Source organism: Microtus oregoni, unplaced genomic scaffold, assembly GCF_018167655.1.
Source record: "Microtus oregoni isolate MIOR12 unplaced genomic scaffold, Mior012 000063F_ref0000156, whole genome shotgun sequence".
NCBI lineage: Eukaryota > Metazoa > Chordata > Mammalia > Rodentia > Cricetidae > Microtus > Microtus oregoni.
Window position 1 is genome coordinate 1,662,734 of NW_024543873.1, and position 24,747 is coordinate 1,687,480.

Consider the following 24,747-nt stretch of genomic DNA (forward strand, 5'->3'; position numbering starts at 1 on the left):
CGGATAGCCTCCTGTGTTGTGGAGATCCTGCAACTTTGGCTCTGCAGGTTCACCCCTCCACATGCTCCAACAGATCAGAGATGGGATGGATCCTGGCGTGGGCCAACTCATAGGCCTAGTTCTGGGCCTGGGTGGAGCTGGCTGGTCAGCCTGCCAGCTTTCCCTCGCTGTCACTACCAGGTGAGTTTGCCATCATTTCTCAGGCTAGCTCACGCAGTGCAGCCTGCAGCCAGGGGCGGGGCTCGTTCTCCTGCTCCCAGACACTGCTCACCCACACTCACACCACCAGGGTGGGTTCTCAGTTTTGCCCACTAGAGGAGCAGGGCCCACTCTCCAGATTGCTGGGTAGGGGGCATGCGAGAGCAGTGGGTGAGGTCATATCTCCTGTCATGCCCTCAGGCAGTTCTCTTGTGCCCTTGCCATCAGGGTTAGCTGTAGTGTGCAGCCCAGGTGAGGGCGGGGCCTCCTCTACCCAGTGCTGTAGCTGGTGAGGGGGCAGTACCAGCCCTCTCATTCTCAAGAATGTGTCAGGGCCAACTCTCCCAGATGCCATAGGTAGTGAGGGTCAAGGAAGCAGGGAGGTCTTCTCTTCTTTACCCACTCCACCATATGGCAGATGAGGGTGGGACCAGATTTCCCATGCAAGTTTGTGGGGCCAGATCACTTGCGCCCCCATCAATAGGCTCAGCTATACTATTCTGCCCAGTGGCAGTGTGACCCCTGAACAACAACATGGCCCCAGGTGGCAGCCCAGATCCTGCTGTGGTCAGCAGGGCCATCCAGTCAGATTTCAGCTGATAGAGCAGAAGGCTGACCCACCAGAATGAATGTGTTCTGATGGAGATAAACCAGTCCACAAGGCCCTGGGCCTACACCACCTTTTGTATATCAGCTGATTCTTACAGTAGATCTCTTGTGAATCCATAAGCACTCTCCCTTGGCACAAGATTCAGCAGAGTATGGATTATTGGGCACGATTCTTCCCCATGTACTGGTATATTGGGTCATTCTTCCCCAACTCTGTGGTACACTAGTGGGAAATTTAGTCACACAGGCAATAACCTTGGTTCCCACAGTCTAATTTCCGCTTCTTTCCCTGAGATACGTTAGAAGCCACCTCCCTGCAACTCTCTTCCATTTGACAGGACATGCAGTCAGGAAAGGAATCTTTCATACAGATCACATTAGGGACCTTCAAAGATAAAGGGACGTCGAAGCTTTTGTTTTGTGTGTATATAAGTTGGAAACTTTACAGAATAGAAACAGCCGGAGAAGAATAAAGAAACTGATCAGAAAAGTATGTAGTGGAGACTTCATTTTGCCCTCAAATCTAAGTCCCATGCCTGTTGTAAGTCTTCTTCTGAGCTTTGAAGGGGACACCGAGGCTGGCACTCAGAAGTCCCCGATAAGATCCCAGGCATCCTCTCAGTCTTCCATGGTAACAGGAGTCATGGATATCAACACAGACCCTGACTGCAGTATGTCATGGACCCAGACATAACCCTCGGCTCAGTTCAGTCCAGACAACTCCCGGACCCAGGGTGACAACACAGGTCACCTGGCTTTATATAGCCCTACTAACTGCAGTAGGGTCATGGAACTAACCCTCGGCTCAGTTCAGTCCAGACAACACCTGGACCCAGGGTGACAACACAGGTCACCTGGCTTTATATAGCCCAAGCTGTACCCTGACCCTCAAATACCAACATGACCTCAGGTGTTGGCCCAGACTACAACCTCTGCACGGCCCTTGGTGGCAACAGGAGCCACAGACATCAACACAGTCCCTCACAGTTTTGTTAGGGCCTTGACCAAGTTTTTGCCCCTGGAAACAGCCCAAGCCCAGACAACCATTGCCTTGGACCCAGGAAGCAAGGGGGCCATTCAGGTCAGCCCGTTCGTCACTGCCCTTGACTCTTCAGATCCACCTTATCCTAGTCCTTGGACCATTCTGCCTGCCCTTGTCCATTTCCCCACCCTGTACTTGCTCACCATATTGGTGTCTGAGCACATGGCACCAGAGGTGCAGGGTTGATTTCTGCCTACATAAGCTGAAAGGAGCTGTGGCTGTCCTCTTCACACACTCCTGGCTCAGTTTTCTGCATCTCTGTTCTCTGCTGCTGAAGTTGCTTCTGATCTACTTACGACTCCACTGCTCTTCTTCCCTGCTTTCCCCATTCCTTCCGCACTCACCGCTTAGTAACTTCCTCCCCATGGCTTGCAAAACTTGCTTTTTCTACACCCCAATCCTACCTGCTCAGGGGTGGCACCACCCACAGTGAACCAGGCACTTTGTGACAATCAATACTTAAGAAAATGCTCCACGCTTACCTATAAGTCAGTCTTATGGGGGCATTTTCTCTATTATGGTTCCCTCTTCCCAGGTGACTCTAGCTTCTGTTGACATGAAAATAGGCAGCAGAACTCCCTTTAGCTGTGGTTGTGAGACAGACTGGACAGACCTTGTGTGACGAGTTCCCTCTGGTTTTGTTTGTTTTGTATAAGTCCTTATTTCTCTGGCATATCTGAAGAAACAACCTTGTTGAGCATTGTGTTCTCAGATAGCCAGGTCATTTAAACAAGGGCATTAAAGGTACATGTGTCAGTTACATTTTTTTATGCTGTGACAAAATACCATGACCACGGCTACTTATAGAAGAATGAATTCATTTGAGCTTATGTTTCGAGAGGGATAAGAGTCCTTCACGTCAAGAGGCATTGCAGCACGGGCAGGACACTGAGGATTCTTGATCCATAAGGAAGCAACAGAGAGCATACATTGGGAATGGTGTGCTGTTATGCAGCTTCAAAGCCTGTCCGCAGTGACATATTTCCTTCAACAGGGTCACCCTTCACTAAACCTCCTCAGGTAGCTCCTTCAGTTGAAGAACCTGTGTAGGGTTAACCAGGCCAGATAAGCAAAAACAATTATATTTCATTTATTATAAGGGGAAAACTCTCAAAACAGGAAATGAGAAATCCAAGCACAGCAATGTCCCGTGGGAAAAGGACTAGAGAGAGAGCACAGGGAGGTGCACACCTTTTACCCTGGGTCCCAGTGAGGCCACATCTTAACTAATACTCACCTTAAAGATGGTTGGCAACAAGGTTACCCATCATCTCCCCGTTTTGTATGAACAAGAGTGATCCAAACCCAATTCAAAACTATATACAATAGGAATAGATATCAAGTATAAAATTACAAACAACATAAGCAACATTAAGCAAAGTATACATGACAAATGTTTCAATAAAATTCTATTTCAAGGAGTCTAAATTTTGCATCCAGAAGAAGCTTGGCTAAATCATAAGAGGAAGGTAACTGCGACTATCTAATCTTCAACCCTATCAAAGGCCTGAGAAAGGAGATAATATTACTTGAGCAGTCATGAAGTGCAATCAAGCAGCTTCCAAAGTGAGCAATATATAACAGAGACAACTAGCTACCTGAGCAATCACCCAAAGTCTCATTTGTAACACTGAAAGAAACCAACATTGGCTAAGGTCCAGTGTAACTGACAGACCATTTTGAGAGGCAGGAAAAATTTTAGAACCATCTTACCGTGTCTTGGCATGATTTGACAGTCTTGGTAACAGAGAAGGTAGAGGAATTCCAGATTGTAGAGGGCCCATAGGTTGAATAATCTTGTTGATAGCTCCATGATATGCTGCGCCTTAACTAAGACCCACCTCTTAAAGATGGTTGGCTAACAGGGTTCCCCATCAAGCCTGAGACTGTGGGGGTGTCTCATTCAAACCACCGAATCCTTTTATAATCCATGCCACATAATGTAAGCTGAACATCATCTGAGTGAAGAGATATGCATTTGCTACATCAATTGCTACATGCTAAATTTCCTTCCATTGAGCAATGGCCTCTGGCAGAACAAATATCGTGTACTGTTGGTGCCAAAATCAACAGTAAGCTTGCAAATTCCTATTGTCTTGTTGCATGGGCAATATAGAACCAAGGTGTGGAGAAATAGTTTCATAGAGCATATTTTCTTCCTTTTATATTATCTGTCTTTCTGTCTGGCCATCCATCCAACAATCTACCCACCCATCCATCCATCCATCCATCCATCCATCCAACCATCCATCTATCATTGCTTTTTCGATTCGAGGTTTCTGTATCCTTTTAGCCCTAACTGTCTTCAAACTCTCTCTCTAGACAGGGCTGGCCTCAAATTCACCGAGATTCTTTTAGCTCTGCCTCCCAAGTTCTAGGATTAAAGGTGTGTGTCACCACTGCCTGGCACACATTATCTTCCTTAACTACAGCCATACTGGTGATATTTTATGCGCCAGGAAGCCAACATGAAATGGCTCTCTGTATTCGTCATCAGAAGAATTCATTACATTTCCTATCATGCCTTAGAGAAACAATCAAGTTGGGAGCATATAAATAGCATAGTGGTATAGTGATAGCAGCATTTCATTCCACACAGAGAACCATAACAATGAAACCAATAGGTTTCCTAAATCAGGGAAAGTCATGTATTTTCCAGTTGTCTGGATGACAAGGATATGGGGGTTATAGTCACATGTGTTGGGGCATATAAACGGTCCAAGAAATGCAATTTCCTCCCACTATCCCATTTATCTATGCAATCCAACTGGTCTGGGTAAAAGTCCAATGTATCTCCAAACTCACCAGGTGATAGAGAGGCAGCATCACCATGCAGATGCACAATGGGACACCTATTAAAACTCCATCCCCTGTAGGAGTGCATCAATCTCCTTTGAGGTACTGTTTGTTACAAAGTCATCAGATCCAGAAGAGGGTGCCCAATGAATATTTTCCACTATTTTGAACTTCATCTTGTATATATATATAATTTTTTTTCTCATTAACCTTCTATTTTCTCTCAGGATTTTTTTTTTTCATTTATGATCCAGATTGTATCCTGGACTGACAGACCTGATTTTAAGTGGTTTGATGAGATACAATCAACAACAGAAGCAGCATTACACATAGAGTCCTGTAAATCTGACTCTTGTTCACAACTTCAACACAGACTGTTCTTCCCCCTTCATTGTTATACTAATAGACCACTGGTAGGCTAAGGAACTCAATAGCCTCTTTCAGGGTGGCACAGGCATGTTTCCCAGTGAAATCTCAATGGAGCCAACTAGATCCCTACCACCAGGGAAATGAATAGAGAAAGTGTACCACCACTACTAGAAGCCTTGTTTTCTAAATCAAAGATCCTTCATTTTGACTTTTTTTATTGTTCATGTTTTTTTTTATTGAGGAAAGAAGAAAAAAAACATAAACAAAAAAACAAGTTTCCACCTCCTCCCAGCCTCCAATTTCCCTACCCTCCTCCCACCCTTCTCCACCTCCCCCCACTCCTCTCCCCCTCCCTCTCCAGTCCACAGAGCAGTCAGGTTCCCTGCCCTGTGGTAAGTCCTAGGTCCTCCCCCCTCCGTCAATATCTAGGAAGGTGAACATCCAAACTGGCTAGGCTCCCACAAAGCCAGCACATTAAGTAGGATCAAAACCCCGTGCCATTGTCCTTGGTGTCTCATCAGCCCTCATTGTTCGCCATGTTCAGAGAGACCGGTTTTATCCCATGCTTTTTCGGTCACAGTCCAGCTGGCCTTGGTGAGCTCCCCGTAGATCAGCTCCACTGTCTCAGTGGGTGGGTGCACGCCTCGTGGTCCCGACTTCTTTGCTCATGTTCTCCCTCCTTCTGCTCCTCATTGGGACCTTGGGAGCTCAGTCCAGTGCTCCTGTGTGGGTCTCTGTCTCTATCTCTATCCATCACCAGATGAAGATTCTATGATGATATGCAAGATATTCATCAGTATTGCTCTAGGGTAGGGTCATTTCAGGTTCCCAATCCTCAACTGCCCAAGGAACTAACTGGGAACCTTATCTTGGGCACTTGGGAGCCCCTCTAGTGTCAAGTCTCTTGCCCACCCTAAAGTGGCTCCCTTAACTAAGAATTGTGGTTCCATGCTCCCCTATCCACCTTTCCTTTATCCCAATTCTCCTGTTTCCCCAGGTCCCCCCTCCTTCCCTTCTATCTTTTCTCTCCCCATCTCCCCTTACCCCCAACCCACCCCACCCCCAAGATCCCATTTTCTCTCTGGAAATTTGGTCTACTTCCCTTAGCCAAGAGGATAACTATATGTTTTTCCATGGGTTCACCTTCTTACTTAGCTTCTTTAGGTTCACCTATTGTAGACTCCGTGGCCCTTATTTATGGCTAGAAACCAATTATGAGTGAGTACATCCCATATTCATCTTTTTGGGTCTGGGACACCTCACTCAGGATAGTGTTTTCTATTTCCATCCATTTGCATGCAAAATTCGAGAAGTCATTGTTTTTTACCGCAGCGTAGTACTCTAGCGTGTATATATTCCATACTTTCTTCATCCATTCTTCCATTGAAGGGCAACAAGCCGACATCTAACATCAAATTAAATGGAGAGAAACTCAAAGTCATCCCGCTTAACTCAGGAACATGACAAGGCTGTGCACTCTCGCCATACCTCTTCAATATAGTGCTTGAAGTTCTAGCAATAGCAATAAGACAACATAATGGGATCAAGGGGATTCGAATTGGAAAGGAAGAAGTGAAACTTTCGTTATTTGCAGATGATATGATAGTGTACATAAGCGACCCCCAAAACTCCACCAAAGAACTTATACAGCTGATAAACAGCTTTAGTAATGTGGCAGGATACAAGATCAACTCCAAAAAATCAGTCTCCGTCTTATACACAAAGCATATGGAAGCAGAGAGGGAAATCAGAGAAGCTTCACCATTCACGATAGCCACAAACAGCATAAAATATCTTGGGGTAAATCTAACCAAGGAAGTGAAAGATCTATTTGACAAGAACTTTAAGGCATTGAAGAAAGAAATTGAAGAGGATACCAAAAAATGGAAGGACCTCCCTTGCTCTTGGATTGGGAGGATCAACATAGTAAAAATGGCAATTCTACCAAAGGCAATTTATAGATTCAATGCAATCCCCATCAAGATCCCATCAAAATTCTTCACAGATCTGGAGAGGACAATAATCAACTTTATATGGAAAAACAAAAAACCCAGGATAGCCAAAACAATCCTATACAATAAAGGATCTTCTGGAGGCATTACCATCCCTGACTTCAAACTCTATTACAGAGCTACAGTAATGAAAACAGTGTGGTACTGGCATAAAAACTGAGAAGTCGACCAATGGAACCGTATAGAAGACCCGGATTTCATCCCACAAACCTATGAACACTTCATTTTCGATAAAGGAGCTAAAAGTATACAATGGAAGAAAGAAAGCATCTTCAACAAATGGTGCTGGCACAACTGGATGTCAACCCGTAGAAGAATGAAAATAGACCCATATCTATCACCGTGCACAAAATTCATTTTGACTTTTGATGGCTTCTTGGAGATCTGCTCAAGGGCTGAGCTTTGTTTCTTTCCCTCCAGGCTGGTGTTAGGTTCCCCAGAGCAGGCATCTTGTGAGAGGTTTTACAGAAGCATGTTGCCCATACCTGCGGGAGACAGGCAAGGAATTCAGTAGATAGGGACAATAGCAAACAGACCGCAAAGACTGGGAAAGAAAAAGGTGAGGAGGTAGTTCCCTGTGAATTGTGGATTTGGAAAAATGGAATTGCTATATGCATGTTCAGGACATGTGCACAGAAAACATGCTAGAAGGACCCGAGGTTTCTACCTTTTGCAGGCAGTGAGCTATGTCTAAACATGAAGTGAGAGAGTTGGCCAATAGATTTGAGTAAGCAGGACAAAACAATGTTCTGCCTAAGGGAGAGGGGGCTCAGATGTCAAAGGACAAATATATTGCAAATAGAATGAAGAAAAAATGTCCTGTGCATTTAGTTCCTGAAGTGGAACAAAAGATGTCCTAGATTCAGGGAAGTATGTAAGTCACAGATATTGTAAGAGATAGAGACATTACAATTGATTAAAGTGAAGACTAGTTTATAAGGTTCATGTAGCACATGAACTGTCCCACCTCTCCCCTGGCCATGTGAAAATCCACTCTAAATAGTCAGGAAAGAGGAAAAGATAAAACTCTTTAATAGAACACTTCTGGTTCTTCCTAATGCCCAAAGAGAAACAAGCCTTCACCTGAATAAAAATTCCAGTTTAAAAGGAAGCCTTAGTCTCAGAGCATTTCATATATGTTGTCACCATTAAAATGTCTTTCAGATCGCACTTCAGACACTTAAACAGAGACAGGAGACCTTTTGGACAAATTAGAGAGAGATTTGCAGAGGGAAAATATTGTTGAGATTACATTTTTTTAACTTTCTTTTTGTTATATTGAGAAAAAAACAATTTCCGCCTCCTCCCAGCCTCCCACTCCTCCCCCCCACTCCTCTCCCCGTCCCCCCACTCCTCTTCCTCTCCCCCCACTCCTCTCCCCCTCCCTCTCCAGTCCAAAGAGCAGTCAGGGTTCCCTGCCCTGTGGAAAGTCCAAAGTCCTCCCCCCTCCGTCCATGTCTAGGAAGGTGAACATCCAAACTGGCTAGGCTCCCACACAGCCAGAACATGAAGTAGGATCAAAACCCAGTGCCATTGTCCTTGGCTTCTCATCAGCCCTCATTGTCCACCATATTCAGAGAGTCCGGTTTTATCCCCTGCTTTTTCAGTCACAGTCCAGCTGGCCTTGGTGAGCTCCCAATAGATCAGCCCCACTGTCTCCGTGGGTGGGTGTACCCCTCTTGGTCATGTGTTCCTTGTTCGTTTTCTCCCTCCTTCTGTTCCTCATTGGGACTTTGGGAGCTCAGTCCAGTACTCCAGTGTGGGTCTCTGTCTCTATCTCCATCCATCACCAGATGAAGGTTCTATGGTGATATGCAAAATATTCATCAGTATGGCTATAGGATAGGATCATTACATTTTAAAAAACTTTTTAATTGATTTTTTGTAGAATTCACAATATGCACCCCAATACCATTAAATCTTCCTTCCCCTTTTGGCTCTGCCCTCTGCCCTTGCAACCTCCCTGCCCTCTAATCTCCTCATGGAAGCTGCAGTGTGACAGTGAGTCACAGTATACCCTTTGGTCCACCCATCTTGACTCGTGAGTGTTCATTGCAATGAATCATTTGTCTGGTTTGAGGCCTCTGGTTTGTGCTCCACCACTGATGATGGGACCTCACTGGGACTCCTATTGGATATCCCGTCATTGTCCTGTGTTGTGGAGATCCTGCAGCTTTGGGATCTGCAGGTCTGACCACTTTACACGCTCCTGCAGATCATAGAGAGTGTGGATGATGGGGTGGACCAACTCAGTGGCGAGGGGTGAGGAGGAAAAGGGGCATCTTTTCCTTGTCCACTCCATCACATGGCAGATGGGGGTGCTCAGCTGTCATTTGTGACCTCAGGGCCAGCTCACCTGCACCTGGCCTGAGAAGAACAACTCTACTGTACTGCCTAGGTGACATGCAGGGCCCACATTCCCAAATGCTGCACATAGAGAGGGGCAGGGCCAGGTGTCACAGTCTCAGGACACCAGGGCCAGCACTCCCACCTGGAGAAGGTAGTGAGAGGGAAGGGGCAAGGGGGCATCTCTCCTTCTCTCGTGTGCTACATGACAGGGGAGTAGGACCCGCTCTACCACACTCATGCCTTCAGGGCTGGCTCACCCATGTTGTCCCCTCCCCACAAATAGGTCTCTTGAGGACTTTGTAAGTGCACCTGCTGTTGTCTTCAAATACTAGTCCCCAGGGTCATCATGCACACCTAGTACGATTATGTCCTCCTGAGAAGAGAACCAGGACCTGATTGATGACTGCCCAGGACTTATTGACTGCTGTTACCTGCCGCCACCACCTTAAAGTTGCCGTGCACAGGCATGCTATTTTGAAGGTTGTCCCTATTATTTTTGATCAAGAGGCCAGAAATACAGTCTGGATAAAAGATAGCCTCTTCAACAAATGGTGTTGGTCAAATTGGATGTCTGCATGTAGGGAAATCAAATTAGAAAACCAGTGGTCCACAGCAGTGGTAGATTGAACACTAGGTGCCTGCAGAAGTGAGGCACTTTGGGGGAACTCAGGGCCTACCTGGTGATGGGGGAGATGAAGGGCGGATCCAGCAAGGGAGGAATATCACTGAGGCTACTGCCACAGCGGATGCTGCCCCACCTGCCTGCCCTGGCAGCTTTGATATTTGATAACCAGATTTCTCCCTGGGTACTGGATTCCATTTTATAGGGATCTGAATATTGTTAAGATATTCATAATACCAGCACTTGGGAGGCAGAGGCAGGTGGATCTCTGTGAGTTCGAGACCAGCCTGGTCTACAGAGCTAGTTCCAGGACAGGCTCCAAAGCCACAGCGAAACCCTGTCTCGAAAAATCAAAAAAAAAAGATATTCATAATACTGGAATATTGTTTTATGCTGGTCTACTTTACTGATGAGCAGGTTCTGGAGTTGCCTTATGGCTCTAGACCTAAGCATGCTTAAAAAACGAACAAACATTCCACTTCATCAGGTGTTAGATGATCCACCTGATTTTATGACAGGGGAAGGAAGGCAAAGCAGAACAGTCAAGAAACTGAGCTACAGGCGGGCAGTAGTTCCTTTGTCTCAATAGCCTGCCTGCAGCAAGCAAGTTAGGCCCTTTGTTTACTAGCTAACTGACCAGCAAGGAGATCTGATCTTGGCACCAGGAGACCCATCACTGGGCTACCTGGTGATGGAGGAAGGTCATTGGCTAATAAAGGAACTGCCTTGGCCCATTTTATTGGTTAGGACATAGGTAGGTGGAGTAAACAGAACAGCATGCTGGGAGGAAGAGGAAGTGAGCTCAGAGTCTCAACAGCTCTTCTCTCAGGAGCAGATGCCTGAGAGAGACGCTATGCCCCGCTCCCGGGATGAAGCTCCGACCCAGGATGGACATAGGCTAGAATCTTCCCAGTAAGCGCACCTTGGGGTGCTACACACAGATGATTAGAAATGGGCTAAATTAATACGTGAGAATTAGCCTAGAAGAGAATGGGCCAAGCAGTGTTTAAAAGAATACAGTGTCCGTGTAATTATTTCGGGGCATAAGCTAGCCGAGCAGGCGGCTGGGGTGTTGGGGACGCAGCCCTGCTGCCGCCCCTATTACTACAGTTTGGCGCCCAGACGTGTGGACAACTAAACCCATTTAAAAAACCTGAGAAGGCTTAAAAATAAGGGAGAGAGAGTTTAACACAGATTTTTGCTGTTTGTTGGTGGCGTGCTGTAGAGAGATTTCCTGATTCGGCAACAGTAGCAGAAAAAACGCTGTGTCATTTTAAAGTGCAACTTCCTGGGGCTGTGCCTCCATTGCGATCTCTGTCTGGCTCCTGTGGGAGACAGAGCTTTTGAATAGAGCATTTGGAGTAAAGTGCTACGATTTGTTTGATGGCAACTAGACTCGCTGTGTTCTCGGGTCTGCTCTGCTTGCCAGAGGCAAGCAAGCACCTCATCTAAGAGAGGCTTCCTGACTCAGCTTTGGCTGCAAAACCCTGCAGCTCATTAAGAGTTCCTGCCACAAAACACTTAAAGGGTGTTGACGAAAAGCTGAACGCATGCTTTTCGGTTTTCAGCCATAGCAGGAAAAAAGCTGCGCTGTTTAAAAATGCCGGCTTTCTGGGCCATCCTGCCAGGGGAAACTCTGACTGTTTGAGGCAGGAGGGCCTATCACTTAATTTCAATGGACTCAGCTCACCTATAAAAAGGCACAGGCTAAGAGATTGGATACGGAAACAAGATCCAAAATGCTGCTGTTTGCAAGAAACACACCTCAACCACAAAGACAGGCATCTACTCAGAGTAAAGGTCTGGGAAAAGGCTTATCAAGCAAATGGACCTAAGAAACAAGCAGGTGTGGCCATACTAATTTCTAACAAAGTTGACTTCAAACTAAAATCAATCAGAAGAAATGGAGAGGGACATTTTATACTCATAACAGGAACAATTCATCAGGATGAAGTCTCAATCCTGAACATCTATGCCCCTAATATAAAAGCACCCACTGATGTAAAAGAAACATTACTAAAACTCAAGGCAGTCATCAAACCACACACACTAATAGCAGGAGACTTCAACACTCCTCTCTCACCAATGGACAGGTCAATCAGACAGAAACCTAACAGGGAAATAAGAGAAATAATGGAGGTAATGAATCAAATGGACTTAACAGACATCTGTAGAACATTCCACCCAAATAGGAAAGAATATACCTTCTTCTCTGCAGCTCATGGAACCCTCTCGAAAATTGACCACATACTCTGTAACAAAGCAAACTTCCACAGTTACAAAAAAATATTAGTAACCACCTGTGTCTTATTGGATCACCATGGATTAAAGTTAGAATTCAACAACAAAGCTACCCCCAGAAAGCCTACAAACTCATGGAAACTGAACAGTCAACTACTGAACCACACCTGGATCAAGGAAGAAAGAAACAAAGAAATTAAAGTCTTTCTTGAATTCAATGAAAATAATGAGTATAGGTATTAGGTATTCTTGGATGTTCTGGTAGAATTCTGTATTGAAACCATCTGGTCCTGGGATTTTTTTGGAAGGGAGATTTTTTTTTTATTGAGAAAAGGAGAAAAAAAAAGTTTCCCCCTTCTCCCAGCCTCCCATTTCCCTCCCCCTCCTCCCACCCTTTCCCCCCTCCCCCCACACCTCTCCCCCTCCCTCTCCAGTCCAAAGAGCAGTCAGGGTTCCCTGTCCTGTGGAAAGTCCAAGGTCCTCCCCCCTCCGTCCATGTCTAGGAAGATGAACATCCAAACTGGTAGGCTCCCACAAAGCCAGAAAATGAAATAGGATCAAAGCCCCGTGCCATTGTCCTTGGCTTCTCATCAACCCTCATTGTTCGCCATGTTCAGAGAGTCCAGTTTTGTCCCATGCTATTTCAGTCATAGACCAGCTGGCCTTGGTGAGCTCTCAATAGATCAGCCCCACTGTCTCAGTGGGTGGGTGCACCCCTCGTGGTCCTGACGTCCTTGCTCATCTTCTCCCTCCTTCTGCTCCTCTTTGGGACATTGGGAGCTCAGTCCAGTGCTCCAGTGTGGGTCTCTGTCTCTATCTCCATTCATCACCAGATGAAGGTTCTATGGTGATATGCAAGATGTTCGTCAGTATTGCTATAGGATAGGGTCATTTCAGGTTCCCTATCCTCATCTGCCCAAGGAAGTAACTGGGGACATCGCCTTGGGCTCCTGGGAGCCACTCTAGGTCCAAGTCTCTTGCCAGCCCTAAGCTGGCCTCCTTAACTAAGAATTGTGCATCCGTGCTCCCCTATCCAGCCTTCCTTTATCCCAATCATCCTGTTTCCCTAAGTTACCCCCATCCTCCCCTTCTCACTTTTCTCTCCCCATCTCCCCTTACCCCCAACCCACCCCACCCCCAAGATCCCACTTTTCTCCCCGGCAATTTAGTCTACTTCCCATAGGCAAGAGGATACCTATATGTTTTTCCTTGGGTTCACCTTCTTATTTAGCTTCTTTAGGTTGACCAATTGTAGGCTCCGTGACTTTTATTTATGGCTAGAAACCAAATATGAGTGAGTACATCCCATGTTCATCTTTTTGGGTCTGGGTTACCTCACTCAGGATAGTGTTTTCTATTTCCATCCATTTGCATGCAAAATTCGAGAAGTCATTGTTTTTTACCACAGCGTAGTACTCTAATGTGTATATATTCCACACTTTCTTCATCCATTCTTCCATTGAAAGACATCTAGGTTGTTTCCAGGATCTGGCTATTACAAATAATACTGCTATGAACATAGTTGAACAAATGCTTTTGTCATATGATCGGGCATCTCTTGGGTATATTCCCAAGAGTGGTATGGCTGGGTCCAGGGGTAGGTTGATCCCGAATTTCCTGAGAAACCGAAACACTGATTTCCAAAGTGGTTGCACAAGATTGCATTCCCACCAGCAATGGATGAGTGTACCCCTTCCTCCACAGCCTCTCCAGCAAAGGCTATCATTGGTGTTTTTTATTTTAGCCATTCTGACAGGTGTAAGTTGATATCTCAAAGTTGTTTTGATTTGCATTTCCCTGATTGCTAAGGAGGTTGAGCATGACCTTAAGTGTCTTTTAGCCATTTGAACTTCTTCTGTTGAGAATTCTCTGTTCAGTTCAGTGCCTTATTTTTTAATTGGGTTAATTAGCATTTTAAAGTCTAGTTTCTTGAGTTCTCTATATATTTTGGAGATCAGACCTTTGTCTGTTGTGGGCTTGGTGAAGATCTTCTCCCAGTCAGTAGGTTGCCTTTTTGTCTTAGTGACAGTGTCCTTTGCTTTACAGAAGCTTCTCAGTTTTACTAGGTCCCATTTATTCAATGTTGCCCTTAATGTCTGTGCTGCTGGGGTTATACCTAGGAAGTGAGTTCCTGTGCCCATCTGTTGTTGAGGTTTGTTGATGTTGTTGATTTTCTCCAAGAACCAACTTTTTGTTTCATTGATTCTTTGGACTGTTTTCTGTGTTTCTATTTTGTTGATTTCTGCCCTCAGTTTGATTATTTCCAGTCTTCTACTCCTCCTTCATGCGTCTCCTTCTTTTTTTTCCTAGAGCTTTCAGGTGTGCTGTTAAGTCCTCAATGTATGCCTTCTCTGTTTTCTTTAAGTGGGCACTTAGTGCTATGAACTATCCTCTTAGCACTGCTTTCATCGTGTCCCATATGTTTGAGTATGTTGTCTCTTTATTTTCATTAAATTCAAGGAAGACTTTAATTTCTTTTTTAATTTCTTCCTTGACCCAGTAGTTGGCTGTTCAGTTTCCATGGGTTTGTCGGTTTTCTGGGGGTAGCATTGTTGTCTTCTAACTTTAATCCGTGGTGATCTCATAAGACTCAGGTGGGCACTGATTTTTTTTGTATCTGTGGAGGTTTCCTTTGTTTCCGAGTATGTGGTCAATTTTCGAGAAGTTTCCATGAGCTACAGAGAAGAAGGTATATTATTTCCTATTTGTGTGGAGTGTTCTATAGATGTCTGTTAAGGCCATTTGCTTCATTACCCCCAACAATTCTCTTAAGTCTCTATTAGGTTTCTGTCTGATTGACCTGTCCATTGGAGAGAGAGGTGTGTAGAAGTCTCCTACTATTAGTGTGTGTGGTTTCATGTCTGCCTTGACTTCTAATAATATTTCTTTTACATAAGTGGGTGCTTTTATATTAGGGGCGTAGATATTCAGGGCTGAGACTTCATGCTGATGAATTGTTCCTGTTATGAGCATAAAGTGTCCATCTCTATCTCTTCTGATTGATTTTAGTTTGAAGTCAGTTTTGTTTGAAATTAGTATGGCCACACCTGCTTTTTTCTTAAGATCATTTTCTTGAAACACCTTTTCCCAACCCTTTACTCTGAGTAGATGCCTGTCTTTGTGGTTGAGGTGTGTTTCTTGCAAACAGCAGAATGTTGGATCCTGTTTTTGTATCCAATCTCTTAGCTTGTGCCTTTTTATAGGTGAATTGAGACCATTAATATTAAGTGATATTAATAACCAGTGGTTGTTTACTCCAGTTATTCTAATTGTTTTTGGTAGTAGAGTTGTGTGTCTCCCTTCTTTGAATTGTGCTGGTGTAGGGTCGCTAGATGCCTGAATTATTGTAGGCAGTGTTGGCAATGTTGAATTCCTTGGGTTGTGATTTTCCTTCTATTACTTTCTGTAAGGCTGGATTTATGGCTACGTATTGTTTAAATTTGTTCTTATCCTGGAATGTCTTATTTTCTCCATTGATAGTGAACGATAGCTTGGCTGAGTATAGTAGTCTGGGCTTGCATCCATGGTCTCTTAGTTTTTGCAGTACCTCTATCCAGGACCTTCTGGCTTTCATGGTTTCCATAGAGAAGTCAGGTGTAAGTCTGATAAGTTTACCTTTATAAGTAACTTGGCCTTTTTCCTTTGGAGCTCTTAATATTCCTTCTTTAATCTGTGTATTTTGTGTTTTGATTATTATATGGCGAGGGGATTTTTTTTGATCCAGTCTGTTCGGTGTTCTGTATGCTTCTTGAATATTCAAAGGAATATCTTTCTTTATGTTGGGAAAGTTTTCTTCCATAATTTTGTTAAAAATATTTTCTGGCCTTTGAGCTGTGACTCTTCTCCTTCTTCAATCCCTATTATTTTTAGGTTTAGTCTTTTTATTGTGTCCAATATTTCATGAATGTTTAGTGATGAGAATTTGATGATTTTGCTGTTTTCTTTGATCAGTGTTTTTATTTTCTCTTTGTTATCTTCAGAGTCTGAGATTCTTTCTTCTATCTCTTGTATTTGGTTGGTTATGCTTGTTTCTGTAGACTCTGCTCATTGACCTAGATTTTCCATATCCAACTGGCCTCAGTTTGTGTTTTCTTCCTTGCTTTCATTTCGGTTTTCAATTCTTGAACTGTTTTCCTTACCTGTTTCATTGTTTTTTTCTTGGTTTCCCAGGGTATCATTTATGTATTTACTCATTTCTTCAAACTTTTTGTTATACTTTTCATCCATTTCTATAAGCGCGTTTTTTACATGTTGTTTAAGGGACTCTATTGCTTTCATAAAGTCATTTTTTTTCCACTTCTTCTGTGTTAGGGTGTTCAAGTCCTTCTCTTGTAAGATCATTGGTTTCTGGTGTTTTCATATTGTTTTTCAGATTGTTGGGTGAATTCTTGCCTTGGCACCTGCCCATCTCCTCCTATCGATGCTATTTAATGGGTCTTTTAAAACAGGATCAGGTTTCCCTGCTGGCCAGGGGCCCTGCTTACAAAATGCCCTCGCTCCGTTTCCTGGCTCCCACCACAGACCAATATCCCTATCACCACTCAGAAGGGTCTTCAGGAACAGGACCAGGCTCCCCGTTCGACAGGAACCTCGCCAACAAAAGGCCTACCCCTCTGCAGGCCAGCCACCAAAACAGAGAAACTCCTGTTGCCCTCTGCCCCACGCTCCCGACCCAGTGCCCAAACAGGCTAAACTGGGTGATCCTGTGGCCCCACGGAAGGGAGGGAGAGTGAAGGAGGCCCCTGGGCACAAGTTGTGATGGGCCAGGGAGAGAGAGGTCACAGCAGAGGAGGAGCAGCCCCAGAAGAGGGAACCAGCCCTCTCAGACTAACCGGGGGGTCAAGGGGGTCGGGGAATGCCCCCGCTCTGTTTCCTGTGTCCCGCTGTGGGCCAAGAACACTCTCGCCACTCAGGAGAGTCTTCAGGGACAGGACCAGGCTCCCCGTTTGCCAGTGGACCTCACCAATAAAAGGCCTACCACTCTGCAGGCCAGGCCCCCAAAAACCTACTTGATTTAATTGTAGTGGGGTGATCTGCTCTTAGTGTGGGCTTCACTGTTTCATGCTTGGACTATCCCACATCTGCTGCGTGCATCTGCGTGCCGGTCTCTGCTACATGCGTCTGCGCACCGATCTCTGCTGCGTGCCGAGACTAATTGTTTTGTAGTCTGAAATGACACGCAATGTACAGAGAATTATAACTTCTAACAGTAAACATAGGTGCATTTGAGTTATATGTATGAACATACACACACATAGTGAACAGGAATTGGGTGAAGTGAATGCTCTTGGTGGGCCCTACCAAAGGTATGCTACTGTGCAAAACACACATGAAACAGAGTCAGCACTAGGGAACCAAACAGAGAATACCTCAGTCATCTGACCTGACTCTCAGTTAAGATGGCAATGAAGTCACCTGACCTCAATTAAGATGGTGGAACGATCACCTGACCTCAGTCAAAATGGCAGCGGTCACATGTTGTATGGAAAAGTCACTCAGTTAAGTTGGCTGTGAAGTCACCTGACCTCAGTTAAAATAATGGTAAGGTCACCTGACCACAGTCAAAATGGCAGCAGTCTCATGCTGTATGAAAAATACAATGGGGATATTCTATTGGGATCTCACCAAGGCCAGCTGGCCTAGGTCTGAAAAAGCATGGGATAAATCCGGACTAGCTGAACATAGCGGACAATGAGGAATACTGAGAATTCAAGAACAATTGCAGTGGGTTTTTGATCCTACTGCACGTACTGGCTTTGTGGGAGCCTAGGCAGTTTGGATGCTCACCTTACTAGACCTGGATAGAGGTGGGCAGTCCTTGGGCTTCCCACAGGTCAGGGAACCCTGATTGCTCTTCGAGCAGATGAGGGAGGGGACTTGATTGGGGGAGGGGGAGGGAAATGGGAAGCGGTTGTGGGGACGAGGCAGAAATCCTTAATAAATAAATAAATTTAAATAAAAAAAAGAAAAAGCCATGATTTTTGAGCTGCAGGGATTTTAAGTTTAATAATAACAGAGACCTAGAGGTGTGATCCGCCCTGTCGCTGAGCCATCATATCACAAGCCGTAGCAGAGAGCAAAAGGCTAGAATTGAAAATAGCCGCCTTGTGAATCCGATCAATCTTGATGGCAGCAGAAGCAGTGGCAAGGACAGTTTGAGGAATCTCCTTCCATTTGCCTGTGCACTGACAGTAGTTAGAAAGCTCCCACAAACATGGAGCCCTAAGGACACTAGCAGCATGAGGGCAGAGCTGACGAAGTAGGGCATTAAGGCCTGAGGTTTAAGGGCCCCTAAAAGACGTCCATCCCAGGGGGAGGCTGGATTGACAGAATGGATGGCTTGCTACCCATAGCTGAAACTATGAAAACAGCAACACCACAAGGCCTATACAAAGACATCTCTCCTCTATAGGCAGGGTGTGAATAGGTGGCGAACACTGCAAGGCCTGTAGCAGACCATCCTCTGCCTACAGGTGGAGTGCTAAAGCCTGGCTGGCTCAGAGGCCTCTCTGAGCAGCATTTTACAGTGGGGGAAGAAAGGAAAAAAAGAAAAATCTGAGGGATCCTGGGCTTCCAGTCGCAGGAGGACTGGTCCCAGGTCATCAAAACACCATTTAGCTAAGGGAAGCAACCAGAGATGAATGTCAGCGAAGGGCTCAACTGTAGCCATAAAGACCGTGGTTGGGGGCTGTCCCCCTGTTCCTAGAAACACTAGAGTACTTCTGGAAGCTAAATGATAATTCCTCATGTTTGTAGAAATGGTTAAGATGAACAGATGGGGAACTCACCAATTAATAGGTGGTGTGTGTAAAAGTCACACTCAGGCAGATGGAGAGCTGTTATAAAGAAACCTGGTTCTTGAGCCCAGGGTTCTATGCGTCCTCAGCTGGCCCGCCCATGAACCATTGCAATACCCATTTCTGAAAACACCTTCTTGATTGGCCTTGAAATAAAGTTACTAATATGCCTTGAGCAGATCTCTGAGTTCAAAGCCAGCCTGGTCTACAGAGTAAGTCCCAGTATAGGCAGAGCTACACAAAGAAGCCTTGCCTCAAAAAAAATAACAATAATAACATGCCTTGAGAGCATTAAAAACCATGTACTTAATCTACCACACCCATTCAATCCGTTTTTACATCCTAAGCACTACAGCATATTTCTGTGTGCTAGGCTGTGTCAGTAAAGTAAAACTTCCCGTGTAAAATTATCATGAAAGATGTATTCCTCAGATGACCCACATTGGAGCACTGAACTGAGCTCCCAAGGTCCAAATGAGGAGCAGAAGGAGGGAGAACATGAGTAAGGAAGTCAGGACTGCGAGGGTTGTGCCCACCCACTGAGACAGTGGGGGTGATCTATTGGGAGCTCACTAAGGCCAGCTGGACTGGGACTGAAAAAGCATGGGATAAAACTGGACTCTCTGGACATGGTGGACAATGAGGGCTGCTGAGAAGCCAAGGACAATGGCACTGGGGTTTGATCCTACTTCATATTCTGGCTTTGTGGGAGCCTAGCCAGTTTGGATGCTCACCTTCCTAGACCTGGATGGAGAGGGGAGGACCTAGGACTTACCACAGGGCCTGGAACCCTGACTGCTTTTCGTACTGGAGAGGGAGGGAGAGAAGAGTTGGGGAGGGGGAGAGGAGTGGGAAGAGGCGGAGGGAAATGTGAGGCTGGGAGGACGCGGAAATTTTTTTCAATAAAAAAAATTTACTGAAGAGTCCTTGAGATCCATCCAAGTTGTCATATCCATCACTAATTTGTTTTTTTTTTAGTTGCTGAGTAGTTTCCATGGTGTGTTCATATCATATTTACATTATTATATTTGAGTGAGTTCTTTATCAATAGTATATAGTTGGATCATATTTTAACAGATTCAATAGTTTATTTGTGTATTTTGAGTATATTTTATACAATATCTTTTCTGTTGTTATTTTTATTTAAAAATTCTTTATAAATTGTATATTGTTTGAACAACTGTACAGTTCTACTTTATTATTTTGTATATTATATTCAATGTTTGTTTTATTTATGACATTACTCCACTGAGTGTAGAAGCTGTACTCCTACATTGAATAACTTCCAATTTTCAGTGATCTCATCCTCTGATTAATCTGTCAACATTATAACTTTCTTTATAGGTTCACATATGTCTTTTCACATAATATATGGTACTTCAGACTTTATTTCTTCAGTTTGAACTTTGCTCAGTCACATAATTTTCAACTATTTGTGAATTATTTATGTACTTATTATTTTAATTTTCGTTAATTATTTTATGGTAAGACCATATTTAGAATTTCAGTCAAGGTGGAGAGATTATTTAGACTGGTGTAAATTCTATCTTGATGAAACTTTGTGTGTGCTCTAAAAGATATGACTTTTGAATTATTGAGTATTCTATAAAAGTCGATTTTATCATGTTTTTGAAAGATAGCTTTAAAAAAAGAAACTGAGCTATTGGTTTAATTTAACTCTCTAAGATTCTGCAACTGCAAGACATACAGTTACAATCAGACCCCGCCTACATACAGTAGAATACATTGTAATCCTGTGGTTTGACTCTATAAGCCTTGGATACTCTGCCCAGGGACTACAACTAGGGAGGGCTCTCAGTTGTAGTCCTGAGGTCATGAGCATACAGCACTAGTATTTATTTGATAAACCCTTTTCTTATTAAAATTTATTCATGGTCACAGTGAATCTCTGAGTGATCCCAGACCCACAAACTTTTGTTCAATTTTAACATGGTAGCTTCTATTTAATTCATTATATTTTCTTTTATTATTACTCCTTAGACGCCTGTATGTTTGTATACATTATACATATAATATGTAATATATGCAATACTTTATTGATTCTTTGGGAATTTCATGACATGCATCCCAATTCTGCTCATTTTCAAGTCGCTCTATATCCTCCCTTTACCTGTGTGGTATCCTACCGGAAAAGAAAATCAAAAAAATACCAAACCAACCAATGAACAAACCAACCAAACAAAAAACCCAACATCACTCGTCTGACTTTCCTGCCACTCCAATTATTTTAGTGGCCTTGGGAGCCCTGGTGTGTCATGCAGGAAACCTTTTTGTCCAATCAGAACCACCCAAAAACATTCATTGTGATTAGTTATTGATATGATTAAAGGTCTCTGGTATCTGGACCCTCACTGAAACTCCTCTGCAATATCCCGCAGCTGCCCCATGTCGTGGAGATCCTTCAGAACCAGTCCCTTTACAATTGCCAGCAGGTCCTAGATGGGAAGATGCTAGGGTGGGCAACTCAAAGCCCTGATTTGGTCCAGGGTGGTAGGCGACCTGGTCGGTCCTGGAACCTGGAGCTGCCCCCTCAGGTGATAAGGGGAGCCAGCTCTCCTACACCCATTCCATCAGGGTCAGCTGTTGCATGCCTGTGGTGAGGGGTGGAGCCATATCTCCTGAGTGCAGGGACCAGCCCTCCATGTCTGGACCACTGGGACCAGCTTGCCTGTGAGTGTCAGGGTCAGCTGTCTTGCCACAGCAAGTTTCAGGGTCAAGTTTGCCAGGGCTAGTGAAGGGCAGGCCTGGCTCAGCATGGCCCTTGGCTTTCATCATGCATGACCTTCTGTGGTAACATAGACCAAAGACATCATGACACAGCCCAGATGCAGCAGGACCATGGATCCAGACATGGCCTTCTGCATCCTATCTGGCTCAGATGTCACCATGGCACCTGTGGCAGCTCAGGTCACCCAGAACAGTAAGGCCCCAGCAGCAGCAGGGCTCTCAGACGCCAACATGGTTTTAGGTAGCTAACCAGACCCTAGGCATCGGTACAACCCTTGTTGCCAACAAAAGCCATGGGCATTGACTCAGACCCTGGCTGCTGTAGGACCATGGACAGAGAGATAGCCCTAGGCTGCAGCTTAGGCCTTGATATCACCAGAGCCCGAGATGGTGACACAGGTCACTCAGATCAGTCACTGGCAGCCGCTTCACCCTGGGAAACCAGCATGGCCTCACGTGGCAGACCAGACCCCAGACAACTTCATGGCCCTTGGTGCTAACAGGAGCCATGGATATCAACTCAGACACTGCCTGCCATAGGGACACAGACATACACATGGCACTAAGCAGATACTTGGACCTGTATGACACCAAGGCCCTGGGTGGCAGCACACATTACTCAGATCAGCATGGCTCTGGAAGCTTGCAAACCAACAAGGTCCCAGATTGCAGCCCAGGCCCTGAGCATCCATGTGGCCTTTGGTGACAACACAGGACATGGACTTCAACACAGACCCTGGCTGCAGTTCTGACATGGACCCAAATGGTCCTTGGCAGGAGGCACAAGTGGATGCCACTAAGACCCTAGGTAGAGGCAGAGGTATTCAAATTGGCATGGTTCCATCAGCAGCATGACCCAGGGACACCAACATGGCCTCAGGTGGTAGCCCAGACGCCAGGCATACACATAGCCTTCAGTGGTAGCAGGAGCCATGGACATCAACACAGAGACCCTCGCCACTCTCTCAGACATGTCCTTCAGCAGATTCTGAGTCCCTGATGTCACAATGGCACCGGTGGCAGTGCAGGACACTCAGATCAGTACAGCCCGTGAAGTGGCATGTTCCACCAACAGGTGAAAACAAAGACACAGGGCATTCAGTGGTCTTTGATGATGGCACAACCCATGCATGTCCACACAGTCCCTGCCCACAGTAGGACCATGGACCCACAGAACCTTGGTAGCAGCCCGGCAAGGTCTGGGTACCACCTCAAACCTGGGTGGTTAGCAGGACGCCCACAGCAGCCTGCTCCTCACCCCCTTCGCTCCTTCTGTTCTCCCTCTTTCTACAGCACATGAATCATTCTGATACGTTCCCTCCAATTTCTCCACCACACATTTGCTCATCACAGTGACCGTCTCCTGCCCATGAATGTCTTCAGCAGGTCCAGGAAGGCCTATGGGCAGCTTCCACCCACCTGAGCTGTTTTCAAAGAGGGGCAGAAACGGGAATGTATCCAGATTGGAGGGTAAGTGGGGAGGAACTGGGAGGAAGGAAAACCATAAACAGGTGTGACAAAAAATCTAATTTCTTTAAGAAAAAAAAGTATTGGTACAATCCCCCAAATAAAAGTTTTCATCACCATCAATATCGTCTGTGCCAACTTCTCCTTAGCTTTCTTGTTTGCAGGATTACTTCTGAATCACTTGCTCAGAGGATCTACTAAGCCTGAATCAAGAAGGCTTATGTGACCAACTTTCTCCCAATCACCATGTATTAGGAATATTCATCTATGTATGAAACACTCATGACTTAAAATATTAAACTATGTAACTAGACTTTGTCATTCTGTTTAAATGGAATTTCCTGAAAAGTGTACATCTTATCCTACAAAATACCAGAAAGCATGCGGAGCTTATGTGTTTATTGTTAACATGAGTGTTCAATTTTAGTTAATCTTGGCAATGGGCACATGGGTCACCAATTAGCCATTTCGCTCCTGAATGAAGGATGATGCCATTCTAGGAAGAATCTTCCTTAAAGTCCCTAAGTATGATGATGTCTTCAACAGGAGGTGTGTTTCCTAACAGTAGGAGTGTTTCCCTCCTCTCTTTGGCTCTTCGGTTGGCGAACCACACCTAAAATCAGAGGGAGACAAGATTGTTTTAGCATTGGCTTCCACCCCCAGAGCCGAGGAAGAGACATCACTTTAAGGCACCTAACATGGAACTTCCTACTCAGCTCACAAAAGCAAGCCCCGGCTGTGTGTCAACCTCTGCAAACAGGGCCATGATTTTGTCTTTTTCCAGCAGTATATACACTTCAGTGGGGACTTCCACCCATGGTAAATCTGACCAGCATATTCTTTCATGTTATACAAAGTTCTCCAGCATCAGGATGAAGAATACTATCTCTGCTTCAGCGAGATTTCCAGAATCCTGCCCTGCACAATATTAATCTCTGTGTTGTAAGTGTTGTTCCTCCATACCTATCACTCCATGCCTCCTCTCAACCCTAATATAACTATTTGGCAATGTTTGGCTAGCCACACACAGAATCCCAGAAAAATTAACATTAATGGTTGTCACTATTAATTACCATCGTCCCTATTTAGGATCATTTTTATCTATATTCAGTGTAGCACTTTTATCCATGATATTCAAGACACAAAATAGAAAGACGGGGACAATTAAAGAGTTAGAGGGGCAAGGAGTATTTCCATAGGAGGCTAAGTGTGTGGCCAGCTGGGGGTCCAAAATTGCATCACAGTGAAAACCATGTGCTGTGAATGTTGTCCACCTAGAGATGATGTCCCTTTTATGTAGTGCTGTTTCAATTAAGGTTAAAATCGATTTAAAGTTCATTTGTCAAGTGCTGTAATCTCAGCACTTGGGGGGTGGAGGTGGAGGCAAAAGAACCATGAGTTCAAGGACAGCAAGGGTTACACAGAGAAACCCTGTGCCAAAAAAACCAACATTCAAACAGGGAAAAAAATAAAATAGAATCCATTCATTTAAAAGTG